Raw genomic sequence first — 15,178 nt, 5'->3', positions numbered from 1 at the left:
TTTAGAACAGGTGAGATAAGGGAAAATTAGAACCAGGATGAAGCTTTTAGCAAAGAATATAGAGAAGATAAAGTTTAGAATTATAGAGGAAGACAGGATTTGAAAATGGTTTGCACATAGAAATAAAAGAGTAAGAGTGGGTTGTGACTTCATGTCAAAAAAAATCCATGTGGGGAAGATACAGGACTGGAACAGGGAATAGACAATGAGGTTAACAACTAGGATGGTAAACCTATGGGATGCATTAAGTAGTTTCTGAGGGTTGTCAGAAGTAAAAAGATAATTGTTTGGGGTATATATTGGATTAGAAGAAAGGTGCTAAGTAATGGTATTAGAAGGAAAGCCCATATCCTCCATAAAGTCCTTCCAGGAAATTCTAAGCAATATTGAACTTCTATTTCAATTTACTATGTCAGTTTATACATTTTTACTCTATTGTTTCATGTATGTAAGCCTTTTCTCCCAAAGGATTCTGAACTCCTCTAGGAATAGGCACTATTAAGCCACAGTGACTTGTAGTCGATGGTATACACATAAATACCCACAACTCTAATGATTTTATGTTGGGTTACTGAAGAAATAGTATGACGTTTGAAATGTTATAAAAAATGTTGAAGGAAGAAACATGGGAGAATAAAAGATTTTTTAATTTGAAGTGGCAACAAGATGATCAAGAAGAACTAACAGATAGAGTCTGAGTAACGGAACGGAATATATATCTGATTGAAGACTTTTAGCTAAAAGGTATTCATTCTACAGCAATGATACATGCTTATTTTCCTATAAACTGATTTCTACCACCAGGAGAATTTTAATTATCAGATTAAAACTGTAAAATGCTTCTTAGATTGGCTATTATAAAATCATTTAGCTAGATTACTATATTTAATCAGAATACGATGAAATTTCTGATTTAAAACCAAGACAACAAATAATAACTAAATGTATTTCCAATTACCCAATGGCAATCAAGAATTACTCAAACCACTGTTTTCAATTTTATGTTATTAATGAAATTCCTCCACGACACAAGCATATTTAGAAGAGACATTTCCATATTCTGTACATAGTCACATACAAAAGATTGAAGTAAGAGCCAAAACATAGGATGAGTACAAAGGGTGTCAGTGTCTTAAAAAACAGTATTAGTAGTACTAAAGCATAAAGGCCTTAAGGAAAAGGACAACAGATAGGGATTTTTAAAAACTAAATTGTAGAAAAGATGAGGTTAAGAAAAGGAAGAGTGTCAGTGCTCAAAGATATATAGGATAACAATGAGAGAGAAAAGGCAGAGCTTCTCCATTCTTATATTTCTTCAATTTCTCACCCAAAGAAAATTATCTTTACACTGGAAAAGTCCAAACAAACACAGTTAACATGGTGCTGATTCCCAAGATGTTGAGAGACAGTTAAAAAAAATGCACAAAACTGGCTTGGTGAGTTCATTATCTGGACTGAGTGAACAACATGCTCAGATACTGAAAGAATTGAAAAATGTGATTTCTGTGATGACACAATGGCATGGTGAGATCACATGACCAGCAAGATGGTGGTATATCTGTTTCCTGTAAACTACAACCTCTAAAACCTCAAAGAAAACAACTGTGTGTCAGATACAGAGTAATTACAGATAAAGCTAAACAATCACAGATCATGGCTGTATAATTGGAAGGGATTTTAGAAATTACCAAACATAATCCCTTCTTTTAGAGAGAAGGAAATGGAGGCCCAAAGAAATTTAAATTATTTGCCCAAGTTCACAAAGGCAGTAATTGAATGGAAGGTATGAATGGAACTCAGGTCCTATAATTCCAGATCAATTTTTTCCATGGTACTATGCTAACAAGAAAGCAAAACTGATATACGAGATGAAAATCTCATGGGTTAACATTGGAACTTTAATACTTAGAACTCCCATTTAGCATTCAACGCTTCAACTGAGTCTACATTTCCGGTCATTGAGCACAAGTAAACTCACAGACTTTTAACTCAGGATTCAGCTATGAGGCTACTTCATGTCTGTGGCTCCACTTGAAAACTTGCTCCCCTGCTTCAAAATGTGAAAAGGGTCAATTGTGTCCACTCATTCAAAGGAAAGGACACAAAGGAAGAAGAGAACAGAAGATTTGGACAGGATAGAAATCCCACATGGTGACTAGGGCAACTAAAGGCATTGGAGGAAATGAGTAGTAAGCCTAGGGAAGAGGAGGCTGGCAACCCAGCTGGATATAATCTCCCAGAAGAGAATTATTCGGGGCAGGACCCTGGACCTTCAAATGCCCCCATCTCCAAAGACCAGGAAACAGAGCATGCCAAGTAACTCCTCCTCAAGGGCTTGTAAGACCTGTAGGAAGGAAAGGAGCCAAACAGGGAGAAAGCTTACCCAAAGAAAAGATGAAGATCAAAAGACCAAAAGGGAAAGCCTGAATAAAAACTAACTTCAGAGCAAAATTAACCAAGATAATGGAACGTAAAGACAGAAGAAAAAGTAAAATGTCAAGGAAAAACCAAAGTATTTTGAACAAATGAAATACTATGAAGAAAAGTGGACAAGTATTACCTAATGACAATGAAAATTTTGTGGACTCTCCAGAGATAATGTAATAATTAATTAACTGATCAACAAGCATTTCTCAAGTGTTTGCTATGTGACTGGCACTGTGTTAAGTGATAGATATACAAAAAAAAAAATATTTGGTTCTTGTCCTCAAGGAGCTGGACATGCTATTGAAGGAGACAACATGCAAACAAGACACAAGATTTACAATATAAATTCGAAATAATCCTGAAAGAAAGGTACTAGAATCTGGGGTGGAGGGAAGAAGGAAAGAGCATGAAAAGCTTCTTTTAGGAATTGGGATTTGAGCTGAATCTTGAAAGGAACTAGGGAAGAATGGAAGTGAAATAATAGTAAGAGCAGCAAGAAACAATGAAATGCTTCAAAAGAGAAATAAAACTTAAAAGAAGACATTAGAAATAAATTAAGAAATCAGATATTTCAACATAGAAGTTTTCAAAACCATAAAAATAACATTATATATATATGTATATATATAAAATTTTATTTCAATGTAGAATTTTTAAAAAACACAAAGTAGCGCCAGCAGAGCAGGAAAAACTGAATACATGACAGAAATGTTTTCAAATGAAAAACTCAGAAAAAGTAAATAATAGATGTGAAACACAAATACTAAGGTGGAAGAAAATTTTGAAAAAAAAGAAGTAAAAGGCAATAATGTTAGAAACAAAAAGTAATAATATCAAAAGAATAACAATTCTACACAGTGTAGACAGAGTGAAAGCTTGAAGATAGGACATACAGAGATAACTTAAGTATTATAGATCACCCCCAAAGAAAATTAAAAAAAAATCAAGTTCCATAATACTAAAAATACCAAAAGCCAAATACAAATATACAAACTCGCAGTCAGTCTCTCTCTTTCTCTCTCTCTCTCTCTCTCTCTCTCTCTCTCTCTCTCTCTCTCTCTCTTCTCCAAGGCATGTAGTAGTTAAATTTGATGATTACCATAAGAAAAAAAAACATTTCAGCCACTTAGTAGAAAGATCTTCAAATAAGAAAGAAAGGCAATTTTCTGGAGAATGAAATAGTGTATTCCAAGAAGCAAAGGAGCCTCAGGTTGCACCTGAAATTAAAATATCATGATATCCTGGGCCTAATAATAAACAAAAGGAGGTTGGCATTCAACAAAGGACTCATTGCTGCCCTTCAAAAAACAAACTAGAGGTCTCTCAACAAGATAGAAAACTTTGGGAGAATAGGACAAAAGCAATGGAGGGCAGAACCTGAGGTAGTAAGAGTAATAATGCAGGTCTCACCCTAGAAGAAGAAAGAGAGGAGTACAACTAAAAATCAGTCCTATGGGAGAGAAGACATATCTCTGTAGGAAGAGTCAAGGAACTTAGTAAAGTGAGTTTTATCTGGGAAAAATATGCACATTAAAATTCTTTGAGAAAAGGTTGTACTTCCCTGGATAGTATCCCATCTTAGGAGTGGTTTGTAACAATCTCCAAAGACAGCTAGCAACCAGAATGTTAAAGGGAACATAGAAACAGGTATATTGATAACATAGACTAAGGAATGAATATTGATTGAGGTAAGAAAGGGGAATAGAGAAAATAGGACCAGGCCTGATGACCTTGGACACAGAATGATAAGTATCATACAATACTGTCTCCATTCAACATTGCTCCTCTATTGAATTCATATCTCTTAGAGAAGAGCAGAAAAAGGCAAGACTAAGATATACAAAGGCAATACCATTGAATTGTAAAGAAGAGTGAAAAGCTAGTGTTATTTGCAATAGGTAAACACTAAATGCTTCCCTAATAAATACAAGAGTAAATTCCTCTTTTGCCACTTTTATTTCACACAATTCTAGAAAAAATGATAGCAATTAGGCAAGAGAGAGAAATTAAAGACATAAATATAGGCAAAGAAATGTCACACATTATTGTCAATAAAGTGATGGCTTACTTAGAAAACTCCAAGGAATTTTCAAAGACAGTGAGACAATTAATAGCTTTGGTTAAGTAAAAAGTACAAAATAAATCACAAAATTGAAATCACATTTATGTAACAATAGGAATATCCAGGAAAAAAAAACAGAAAGGGAAGTCCTATTCAAAATATCTTGGAGCCAATCTATCAAGGTACACTCAAGAACTATAAAACTCTAATTATAAAAACTCTTGGAAATAATAAGGAAAAGCTTAAATAGTTGGATAATTATTTGTTTTTCATGGTTGGGCAGTGCCAATGTAATAAAATAAACATATTACTTCAACTCATTTATAGACTGATTTAATGATATACCAAAAAACCTACCAAGCACACACTTTATAAAGCTAAACAAAAGAATAGCAAAATTTTTTTTGAAGTAAATTTTAAAAAGACCTAGAATCTCAAGGAAAATAAGAAAAAAAGAGGAGGAATAAAGGAGAAAAGTAGCATGTTAAGATCCCAAATTATATCATAAAGCAGTGATCATCAAAGTATTCAGTATTGTTTAAAAAAAGAGAAAAGTAAACCCACATAAATCATCAGCATTTCTATATATTACCAGCAAAGTCCAGAAGCAAGAGATAGAGAAATTCCATTTAAAATAACTGTAGACAATATAAAATACTTGGGAGTCTATTTGCCAAGACAAACCCAGGAACTATACGAACACAATTACAAAACACTTTTCATACAAATAAAGTCAGATCTAAGCAACTGGAGAAATATGCATTGCTCATGGTTAGGCTGAGCCAATATAATAAAAATATCAATTCCACTTAATTTACTTATTCACTGCCATACCAATCAAGCTTCCAAAAAATTGTTTTATAGAGCTAGAAAAAAATAATAACAAAATTCATTTGAAAGAACAAAAGGCCAAGAATATCAAGTGAATCAAGAAGGGGGGAAATGTGAAGGAAGGTGGCCTAGCAGCACCAGGTCTCAAACTATATTACAAAGTCATCACCATCAAAATAATCTAGTATTGGTTAAGAAATAGGGTGGTGCATCAGTGGATTAGATCAGGTATACAACACACAATGTCAAAGAGGCAGCTAGGTGACTCAACAGATAGAGCTGTGCTAGAAATCAGGAAGATGTGAGTTTAAATCTGGCCTCAAGACATTTACTAGTAATATGACCCTGGGCAAGTCACTTAACCTCTGTTTGCCTTAATCCACAGGAGAAGGAAATGGCAAATTAGTATCTTTGTGAAGAAAACTCCATGGATAGCATTGGCATCCATCACAAGGTCACGAATAGTTGAACATGAGTAAATGAATGAACAACAACATAGAAGTAACTTACCACAGTAATCTAATGTTTGATAAACCTAAAGATCTAAGCCTTTGGGAAAAGAATTCATTATTTGACAAATATTGCTGGGAAAATTGGAAAAGGGTTTGGCAGAAACTAGGTATAGACCAACGTCTTATACCTTATAACAAGATAAGGTCAAAAGGGGTACATGATTTTAGAAATAAAGAGTAATATCATAAGCAAGTTAGGGGAACGTGGATCTGTCAGACCTATGGATAATGGAAGAACTTGTGACCAAACAAGAGACACAGAGCATTATAGTGTATAAAATGGATAATTTTGATTATTTTAAGTCAAAACAGTTTTGCACAAACAAACCCAATGCAGCCAAAATTAGAAGGAAAAGAAAAAATAGAGGGAAAAAAATTACAGCAAATTTCTCTGAGAAAGGCCTTATTTCTCAAATATATAGAGAACCAAATTAAATTTATAAGAAGATAAATCATTCCCCAACTGATAAATAGTCAAAGGATATGAACAAGCAGTTTTCAGACAAAGAAATCAAAGCTACCTATAGTTGTATGAAAAAGTGCTCTAAATCACTATTGATTAGAGAAATGCAAAATAAACCAACTCTGAGTTATGACTTTATACCTGTCAGATAGCTAACATGATAGAAAAGGAAAATGACAACACTGGAGGGGATTTGGAATAATTGGAACACTAATGTAGTGTTGGTGGAGTTGTGAACTAGTCCAATCATTTTGGAAAATAATTTGAAACTATGCCCAAAGGCTATAAAACTTTGCATACCCTCTGACCTAGAGATACCACCACTACTAGGTTTGTATCTCAAAGAGATCAAAGAAAAAGATCCTTTTGGTACAAAAATATTTGTAGCAGCTTTTTTTTGCACTGGCAAAGAACTGGAAATTGGAAAATATACATATCCTTCTTAATATCGCATGCACATATTACATGACTACATTAAATTAATTTCATAATAACATATGCATATAGATCATGGATTCCTATTCCCCTATCATATCATACTATACATTTTACTTACAAATTTCTAAATACTTTAAACCTTCAACTGGGAAATGGCTGAACAAGCTGTGGCAAATAATTGTGATGAAATACTATTGTGCTATAAGAAATGATGGGGGGGGCAGATAGATGGTGCAGTGGCTAGAGCACCAGCCCTAGAGTCAGAAGGACCTCAGACACATCATACTTACTAGCTGTGTTACCCTGGGCAAGTCACTTAACCTCAATTGCTTCACCAAAAAAAAAAAAAGAAAGAAAGAAATGATGAGTGGGATGGGCTCAGAAAAACTTGGGAAGGCTTATATGAACTGATGAAAAGTGAGTAGAGCAGAGCCAGGAGATTATGTACACAGCAACAGCAACATTGTAAAATGATTAGCTATGAATGACTTAACTTTTTTTGGCAATACAATGATCCAAAACAATTCCAAAGGACTTATGAAGAAAAATGTTATTCCCTTCCTGAGAAAGAACTGATGAAGTCTGAATGCATTTTTTAAAACTTAATTTTTCTTGTTGTTTTTTTTTGGGGGGGGGTACTTGTGTTCTCTTTTGCAATAAGGCTAATATGGAAATGTGTTTTGCATGACTACAAGAGTATAACCTATATCAAAGTCCTTGTCTTCTCAAGGGGAGGGGAATGAGGGAGGGAATTTGGAACTCAAAAACTGTAAGAAATGAATATTAAAAACTGTTTTTTACATGTAATTGAGAAAAAATAAAAATATTTTTTAAAAAGAAAAAAGTAGCTCTTCTCTTCTGCGGTGGCTCTGAGGTCAAAATGAAGTTCAATCCCTTTGTGACCTCTGACTGAAGCAAGAACCACAAGAGGCATTTCAATGCCCCTTCCCACATACAGAGGAAAATTATGTCTTCTCCTCTTTCTTAGGAGTTGAGACAGAAGTACAATGTCCGCTCCATGCCCATTCGAAAAGATGACAAAGTCCAGGTTGTTCGAGGACACTACAAAGGACAGCAAATTGGCAAGGTAGTTCAGTTTTACAGAAAGAAATATGTGATCTACATTGAGCGTGTGCAGCGGGAGAAAGCTAATGGTACAACTGTCCATGTGGGCATTCATCCAGCAAGGTGGTTATCACAAGGCTAAAACTGGACAAAGATAGCAAAAAGATCCTTGAGCGAAAAGCCGAATCTCACCAAGTAGGAAAGGAAAAGGGCAAAAATAAGGAAGAAACTATTGCAAGAGTAAAAACTTACATGGCTGTAATTAAATTTTTAGAATGAAAAAAATAAAGAGAAAAAAAGTAGATCATTAGAATGGACAAAATAAAGAAGTGTAAAAGCCAAGTAAATCCCATAATCTAGCCTTTGGTAAGCCCAATAACTTTAATTATATACAGAAAGATCTTTGAAGTTGACAAAAACTACCAGGAAATGGGAAAAGTTTGTTAGAGACATCTTATACTATATACCACAATAAGCTCAAAAATGATCTGGATATTAAAAGAGGTAACTTTCACAGATACACCTGGGGAATCTTTTTTTTGTTTTGTTTTGTTTTGGACACTAGATTGCCTAATCTCACCCTTATTGGAAGAACAGTGGACAATGCACTGTGATCCTAATACTGGCTGGCATGAAAACTTTGGCCTGTTTTGTTTTTCTGACATGGACTAGTTTGGCAGCCTAGGTGGCCATCTGATCTCAGCAGTTCATCACATTTGTGCCAGACTTTAGTGAAGACATCTAAATGAGTTTAGTTCTACTATAACTCAGAACTGAATCCAGTCAACCTACCAGCCTCAGCCTTTTTCAATAGCAGGGATTATAGATGTGGCCTACTACATCTGGAGAAGAAATCTTAACCAAGCAAAGAATAGAGGGAAATGCAAAAGATAAAATAGATTATTTTATTACATGAAAATTAAAACCTTTTAAATGAACAAAATCAATACAACTATATTTAGAAGTGAAACTGCTGATTGGAAAAAATCTTGTGATAATCATGATATAAAGAAATAACACAAATATATAAAACCAAAGTCCATTTCCCAATGAATCTCAAAATAAATGTAAACCAATAGCAATCACATGAAAGAATGTAATAGTAATACTAAGTAATATTAATAGTAAGAAAAAAACATAACTCTGCGGTTTCGTTTCTCATCGAGAAAATTGGCACAGATAACAAAAGATGGAAATAATCAATGTTGGAAGGACTACAGAAAGAAAGGAACACAACATACTGTTGGTGGAAATGTGAATTGGTCCAACCATTTTGTAGAGCAATTTAAAATTACTTTTTTTTTCACATAAATTTATTTATTTTCAGTTTTCAATATTTACTTCCACAAGATTTTGAGTTCCAAATTTTCACCCCTCCCCCACCCCATGCATTCTGAATATCCCTTCCACTAGTCTATCCTCTCTTCTATCTCTTCCCCCCTTCTCTTATCCCCTTCCCCTTCTATTTTCCTGTAGGGCAGTACAGACTTCTGTACCCCATTTCCTGTATTTCTTATTTCCCAGTAGCATGTGAAAACATTTTTTTTAAACATGTGTTTTTAAAACTTTAGGTTTCAAATCTTCTCTCTTCCTTCCTTCCCACCCACCCTCATTGAAAAAGCAAGCAACTCAATATAGGTTATGCATGTGCAGTTATGCAAAACACTTCCACAGTAGACATGTTGTGAAAAACCAACTCTATTTCCCTTAATCCTATCCTGCCCTCCCATTTATTCTATTCTTTCTTTTGACCCTGTCCCTCTTCAGAAGTATTTGCTTCTGATTACCTCCTTTCCCAATCTGCCCTCCTCTCTATCATCCCCCTGTTCTCTTGTCCCCTTCTCCCCATATTTTCCCATAGGGTAAGACAGATTTCCTTGCCCAATTGAATGTGTATGTTATTCCCTCCTTAAGCCAAATCCTATGAGAAAAAGATTCACTCATTTCCTCTCACCTTCCCCCATTTCCCCTCCACTGTGAGAGCATTTTCTTCTGGTTTTTTTTTGTGAGATAATTTACCCCATTCTACCTCTCCCTTTCTTCTTCTCCAAATATAATTCTCTCATCCCTTAATTTTATTCTCCAGATATGACCTCTTAATCTTCAACTCACTCTGTGCCCTCTATCTATCTATATATACATACATACAATTTTTTTCCTTCAACTACCCTAATACTGACAAAGGTCTCTTGAGTTACAAATATCATCTTTCCATGCAGGAATGTAAACAGTTCAATCTTAATAAGTCTCTTATGATTTCTCTTTCCTGTTTACCTTTTCATGTTCCACTTGAGTCTTGTATTTGAAAGTCAAATGTTCTATTCAGCTCTGTTCTTTTCATCAAGAATGCTTGAAAGTCCTCTATTTCACTGAATAACCATTTTTTCCCCTGAAGGATTATACTCAGTTTTTCTGGGTAGGTGATTTTTGGTTGTAATCCTATGCCCTTTCCCCTCTGGAATATTATATTCTATGCCTTCTAGTCCTTTAATGTAGAAGCTGCTAAATCTTGTATTATCCTGATTATGTTTCCACAATACTTGAATTGTTTCTTTCTGGCTGCTTGCAATATTTTCTCCTTGACCTGGGAACTCTGGAATTTGGCTACAATATTTCTAGGAGTTTTCCTTTGGGGATCTCTTTCAGGAGGAGATTGGTGGATTCTTTCAATTTCTATTTTGCCCTCTACTTCTAAAATATCAGGGCAGTTTCCCTTGATAATTTCTTGAAAGATGATGTGTAGGCTCTTTTTTTGATCGTGACTTTCAGATAGTCCAGTAATTTTTAAATTCTCTCTCCCGGATCTATTTTCCATCAGTTGTTTTTCCAATGAGATATTTCACATTCTCTTCTATTTTTTTCATTCTTTTGGATTTTTTTTACAGTGTCTTGATTTCTCATAAAGTCACTAGTCTCCAATTGCTCTATTCTAATTTTTAAGGAAGTATTTTCTTCAGTAATCTTTTGGACTTCCTTTTCCATTTGTCCAATTTTTCTGTTTAGGGCATTCTTCTCCTCATTGGCTTTTTGGACCTCTTTTGCCATTTGGGTTAGGCTATTTTTTAAGGTGTTGTTTTCTTCAGTATTTTTTTGGGTCTCCTTTAGCAAGCTGTTGACATGCTTTTCATGATTTTCTTGCATCACTCTCATTTCTCTTCCCAGTTTTTCCTCTACTTCCCTTACTTGCTTCTCAAAATCCCTTTTGAGCTCTTCCAAGTCCTGGGACTTATTCATATTTTTCTTGGAGGCTTTGGATGTAGGAGCTTTGACTGTGTTGTCTTCTTCTGGTTGTATGTTTTGATCTTCTTTGTCACCAAAGTAAGATAATATAGTCTGATTCTTTTTGCACTGTTTGCTCATGATCCCAGACAATTACTTCAGTTTTAAACTCTTTGTTAAGGTAAGAGTCTGCTTCCAATGTGGAGCATGTGCTGCCCCAAGCTTCGGGGGGTTTATATAGCTGTTTTCAGAGATACTTGTAGGGACCCGTAAATTTTCAGTTCTTGTTAGGTGGTATGATATGGGGTGAGGTGTTTACTCCTCTCCTGCTTGTGGTCTATTAGTGTCCACAAGCACTCCTTTCTGTCCTGGAACTGTGAAGAAGGTTTCCTGTCCACAACCACTACAACCTCCACCATGCCAGTGCTCCTCCTCACCCCAGGACCCCGTCCAGAACTGTAACCCAGATCCAAGCACCCGCAAAGCAAGAGATTCCTGCCTCAGCACCAGCAGAGAGATCCTTGCAATTCCCTTCTGATCAGCCACTTGATTCCCCCTCAGTCTGTGGGCCAGAAACTTGGGAAGCAGCTGCCCACCCTAGGGACATACTCTTGGGGAATGGAGCTGAGACCCTGCCTTCCTCTCTCAGCACCGCAGTAACAGGCATTTTCCACTGACCTTCTAAGTTGTCTTTGGCATTCATGAATTGAGGAGTCTGCAAACCGCCACAGCTCCCAGCGATTCAGTCCTCCCGGCCTGCTCCAGGTTTGCTGGGGCCTGCGTGCCCTCGCCGCACTGCGCTCTGCTTCCATAGCGGGGAAATATACCTTTCTGATCAATCACTCAGGTTGTCTTGGGCTAGAAATTTGTTTCACTCTGTCGTTTTGTGGGTTAAGGTGCCTCAGAATTTTTTTAGAGCCATTTTTATAGGTATTTGGAGGGGTTTGGGAGAGAGCTCAAGCAAGTTGCCACTTTCACTCCACCATCTTGGCTCCGCCCCTCCTTAAATTACTTTAAAAAAAAACACAAATAAAATGTCTATTTCATTTGACCAAGAGATCCTACTGGTAGGTATATAACCAATGAGGTTAAACATGGAAAGGAATGCTCCATATGTGTCAAAATAATGGTAGTAGCACTTTTTGAGATAAAAGAATTGGAAACAAAGTAGATGACCATTGATTATGCAATGACTAAACAAATTGTGGTATGTGAATATAATGAAATATTGCTGTGCCATAAGAAATTATGAATACAAATAATTCATAGAGGCATAACTTACACGAAAAAACAAACGGAAGTAAGCCAAACTGGAAGATAATATAAACAATACCTGAGATAAAGGAAATGGAAAAGACAACAAAACCTCAAGACTGAATGCTGTGAAATTATAATTAAACAATAAAACCTCAAGACTGAATGCTGTGAAATTATAATTATCTAGCTTAGGCCAAAAAAAAGAGAAGAGAAAACATATTTCCCTTTTTTGCAGAAGTGAAAACCTGTGAGTATGGACCATTGCCTATCCTGTCAGCTTTAGTTAATGTCTTGGTTAGTTTTGCTGAGCTACATTTTCTTTTCTGTCTTTTGCTTTTATTCTGTGTTGTATAAGATGGCTGGTGGAACAGGAGAGGGGAAAAGGATATAGTCAGAAATGAAGGTATATAAAAACAAATAATATCAACAATTTTTTAATGGAAGGATAAATTTTCTTCTAATTAAAAAAATGAAAGAACTATATGCCTCTGAGTTACATTCTGATTCCTGGAAAAATTTTAGAATGAATTATTGAAGGCATATTTTTGCTGTTGTTCAGTAATTTCAGTCATATCCACCTCTTTGTCAGTCTGTGGACCATACTGTCTTTGGGGTTTTCTTGACAAAGATACTAGAGTGGTTTGCCATTTCCTTCTCCAACTCATTGTACAGATGAGGAAACTGAGGCAAAGAGTTAAGTGACTTGCCCAGGGTCACGCAGCTAGCAAGTGTCTGAGGTCAGATTTGAACTCGAGAAGATGAGTTTTCCCGATTCCAGCCCTGGCATTCTATCTACTGCTTCACCTAGCAGCCCCAAGAAAAAGACAACCCTTTTCAAATATATGAAAGAATGTTACTTGGAAAAGGGATCAGACTTCTACTTGGATTTAGAGAATGGAAATATGAACAATGAATAGAAATTCAAAAAAAGCCAATCTAGGCTTAAAGGGAAAACTTCCTAATACTTACAGCTATCCAAAATTGGGGAAGTAGTGAGCTCCCCTTCATCAGAAATCTTTCAGTAAACTCCCTCTCACCATAGAGTTAAGGATCTTGTAAAGGATTTTCTTTTTCAAGTGTCATCAGACCAGATGACCTCTGAAGTTTCTTTTCACTCTGACATTCTCTGATGCTATGATATTCAACCTTATTGTATTTTCTAGGCCACAATTTTATAGATAGTTTGTTTTTTTTTAATTTGTCTTCAAGATGGACAAGAAAATGGTTGGAGAAAATTCCAGTTTGTCAGGTAATCCTTTTTTTTTTGTGTGAGGCAATCGGGACTAAGTGACTTGCCCAGGGTCACACAGCTAGTAAGTGTCAAGTGTCTGAGGTTGGATTTGGACTCAGGTCCTCCTGACTCCACTATCTATCCACTGAGCCACCTGGCTGCCCCTGTTCTGGTAATTCTTTATGATTATCTATTGAAAAAGCATTTAAGAGGCAGTCTAAATTGAGCCCTATAGGAAGCCTAAAGATATTACTTCTGAACTCAAGCCCTCCTATGAAGGACTTGAGGTAGTGCTCCCCCCAATGAAGAGTATTTCTTAGCATGGATGGAAAAAGAACTTCAGTGCCAAAGCTGTCCTCCCTCCTTGCTGCCATCAGCTCCCTCTACATTGATACTGCCAGAAACACTATTGGAAATGTACTTTCCCCCTGAGGGACAGAGCCCTTGTGATGCTTTTGATGATCTTGTGAGTGACAGAAAACTAAGATGAAGAAGAAGAAGAAGAAGAAGAAGAAGAAGAAGAAGAAGAAGAAGAAGAAGAAGAAGAAGAAGAAGAAGAGGAAGAAGAAAGGGAGGAGGAGGAGGAGGAGAAAATCCTATATTTTTCTCCCTCTTTCAAGACACTGACACACAATATGTGTTAGTCTAGTATTTGAAAAAAAAATGCCTATTTGCTTTCATGTAGACATAACTTGAGAGGAAATAATTCACGTCACTCTGAGTGATAACATGTTGTATAATGGCACTCTATCCTTCATTAAAATTTCACTTAACCAGATAGAGTTTTCCCATATTATTTGTTCAATTTTTTAAAAAAATGTGCTTTTTTCACTTCTGGTCCTTAGGGTGGAGTAATCCATATGAGATCAAAGATATAGGAGTCACAAACAACCATGAAACCCTTAAGGGTATAAATTGAACCATGTGAACCACTTCACCTACTACTTAAATGAAGCTACCTCTGGGAGAGACTATGACAGCTATTAAATGGTGCAAACCATACAAAGATTATGAGATTCCTGCCTTGGAAATAAATCTTCTCCATATCTGTATACTATGAGACATAGCACCTATAACGTGGCATAGCAACATGATAAATAAAATTTGGACTTCCTTAACTTTTCTTGGTTTCAGAAAAAGTTATCATGTCAATCACAACTGTTATTCTAAATGGAACCCTGAACTTCATGTCCTGTATCTTCTGTCTTTAAAAGGCTTTTTTTTCTTTTCTTTTTTCAAGTAAGGATACCTTTAAGCTTTGTTGCTGGTGTTGTTTAGTTGTATCCAACTCTTTGTAACCCATTTGAGGTTTTCTTGGTAAAGATACAAGAGTAGATTGCCATTTCTTTTTCCAGTGGATCAAGGCAAACAGAGTTTAAGTGACTTGCTCAGTCAAGGTCACACAGCTAGTAAGTGTCCCTGAGTAACCATTAATTGAGACATAATTCTCAGGTGCTACCTCACAACCTTGAGAGGGGCAAAGATGACCACAAAAAAAGGAAAATGATAATTGTAGGAAGGGCTATGGGAAAACAGACAACTGATGTACAGCTGATGGACCTATGAAGAGGTATAACCCTTGTGCAAAGCAATTTGAAATTATACACAAAAAGTTACCAAACGGTATATGTCCTTTGTTATAGTTATACCACTGCTAGTCCTATATCAGTTAA

General features: G+C 35.9%; 1 protein-coding gene across 3 annotated transcripts in view; it reads right to left on the bottom strand.

Annotated features, from left to right (window-relative positions):
- NOL4 (nucleolar protein 4) overlaps window positions 1-15,178 on the bottom strand; it is a 449,007-nt gene that overhangs the window by 188,685 nt on the left and 245,144 nt on the right. Inside the window, exon 1 of one of the 3 annotated variants that reach the window (XM_078153442.1) lies at window positions 1,328-1,464. The exons of the other annotated variants lie outside the window; for them this stretch is intronic. The gene's annotated coding sequence lies outside the window, so the exon portion shown is untranslated. Of the gene's footprint in view, window positions 1-1,327; window positions 1,465-15,178 lie in introns of those variants that run through there. 3 annotated transcript variants of the gene reach the window in all.

Source organism: Phascolarctos cinereus, unplaced genomic scaffold, assembly GCF_003287225.1.
Source record: "Phascolarctos cinereus isolate Bilbo 61053 unplaced genomic scaffold, phaCin_HiC Scaffold_4;HRSCAF=312, whole genome shotgun sequence".
Taxonomy (NCBI): domain Eukaryota; kingdom Metazoa; phylum Chordata; class Mammalia; order Diprotodontia; family Phascolarctidae; genus Phascolarctos; species Phascolarctos cinereus.
Note: the sequence above shows the minus strand (reverse complement) of the source record. Positions and strands in the feature narration are given on the sequence as shown.